This window comes from Barbus barbus, assembly GCF_936440315.1.
Source record: "Barbus barbus genome assembly, chromosome: 44".
Lineage (NCBI taxonomy): Eukaryota > Metazoa > Chordata > Actinopteri > Cypriniformes > Cyprinidae > Barbus > Barbus barbus.
Window position 1 is genome coordinate 24,270,740 of NC_136722.1, and position 1,976 is coordinate 24,272,715.

A 1,976-nucleotide genomic window follows, 5' to 3' on the forward strand; every position below is an offset into this window, starting at 1 on the left:
TTCTGTAATTGAATTGAAGTTTAGGAATTATAGGAGCTGCAGTTGTGTGACTGAAAACAGCTGCATGAGTGTTTATAAGATGAGCTCCAATCTCCATCATGTGACGGATCTATAAAAAGGGAAAGGAGAAAGGGAAGTGGTGTGTGGCCAAGTATGGTGACCCTCACTCGGAATTTGTGCTTTGCATTTAACCCATCCAAGTGTACACACAGTAGTGAACATACACCCGGAGCAGTGGGCAGCCGATGATGCAGCGCCTGGGGAGCAGTTGGGGGATCGATGCCTTGCTCAAGGGTCTCACCTCAGTTGTGGTATTGAGGATGGAGAGATTGTTGGTTATTCACTCCTCCACCTACAATCCCTGCCGGACCTGAGACTCGAACACATGACCTTCAGGTTACAAGTCCAACTCTCTATCCATTAGGCCATGACTAAGAGCACAATAAATCAAATCAAAGCTTTAAAAATGTGCAGATTCAATCAGTCCAGTTCCAGCATTACTCTTCTCCCTACAGAGAGTCAGAATATGAGGAGAAAGAGCAAAAACAAGAGAGAGAGAGAAACAACAGAGTTATTTCACATCCTCCTCTGAGCAGCTGCAGGATCAGTTCAGTCTCTGTGACTCTGACTGATGGAGGTTTTTGTACGACTCTTTATCACTGTGTGAACAAATGTTGACTGTTGATGTAGTGGAAACTCTGACAGTAATAATGTCCAGCATCTTCAGTCTGGACTCCACTGATGGTCAGAGTGAAATCACTCTTAGATCCACTGCCACTGAATCTAGATGGAGTTCCTGACTGGAGGCTGTTTGCTAAATAAATCAGGAGTTTAGGAGCTTCTCCAGGTTTCTGTAAGTACCAGGAAAGAGGCTGATAACCCCAACCCTGGTAAACTTCAGGATTGGTTTTACAGGACATAGTAACTGTGTCTCCTGGTTGAACAGGTTTCACTGCAGGCGTCTGAGTGACTGTCACAGCTGCTGATTCTACATCAAGAAAAATGAAGAAACATTCAGAATTCAGTATTTGTTGAAGGACAGTATTTCTAGCACAGATGATCAGTTAGAATAGAGTGTGTTTATTTCCTCACCTGTGAAACAGCAGCTAGTGAAGATCCAGATGAAGATGGTGATGAAGCTCATGGTTGCTGTTGGTTCAGATTCTCAGAGTTCAAACTCACAGAGTTATAAAATCTCCTGAAGCTTGTGCTGCAATGCAAATCATCTCTATGTAAATCTGTGTACGGGTTACAGCAGATGATGCACGTGAAACATAACAGTGTTTAGGATCTTTTCTCATGTAATGAGTCAAAAACATTGACTCAAGTGTCTGAAGCTTCAGGTTTTTTGATAATTAAATTATAAATGGTTAAAAATGTGCACTATAAATATACATTCGGTTGTCATTTTGACACCACTTTGACTTTACGTGAAAATTTAAGACAGTAATTAAATTTAAATGATCAGATTCGTGTATTGATTTTTAATTTCAGTGGTGAATTTAAAATATAGAGTGGGGGAACTATGACGTCACTTTGTAGGCGGATCGGCTGTTAGCATGAAACTGGCTCCTCGACAAAAAGCCAATAGGATTTTTCCATAGGCTTTTGGATTATCGCAAAAAATAAGCTCTGTGTTCAATCATAGTTCATGAAACTTTCACGTTTTGTCCATCAAGATAATCTTCACAAAATAATATAACTTTGACGAATTTTGAAGAACAAAGTACCACATTTCAGCTCTCATTTTGTTAGGGTGGTTACACAAAACCTTACGGTAAGAACCCAGAGTCTCCGCATCAGTAAGCGATAAACAAGCATCTTCCCTCCGAACACATGTGTTGCATTTCGTGGCAAAGCAAAAAAACATTGTCGAACTACAATATAAAATGCAGGAAACTATTCATTGGTTATTCTACAATTAATTGTATTACAAACTATACTACAACTGGAAGATACTGTAAATTGATAAACTG

The 1,976-nt window shown here is 40.0% G+C and overlaps 1 gene segment (V, D, J or C); it reads right to left on the bottom strand.

Moving 5' to 3' along the window:
* Positions 1 to 656: 656 nt before the first annotated feature.
* On the bottom strand, positions 657 to 1,184 carry LOC306863252 (Ig kappa chain V region K-25-like). The segment is given in 2 exons: positions 1,093 to 1,184; positions 657 to 988 (listed from the first exon to the last, which is right to left on the bottom strand).
* Between the last annotated feature and the right edge of the window lie 792 nt (positions 1,185 to 1,976).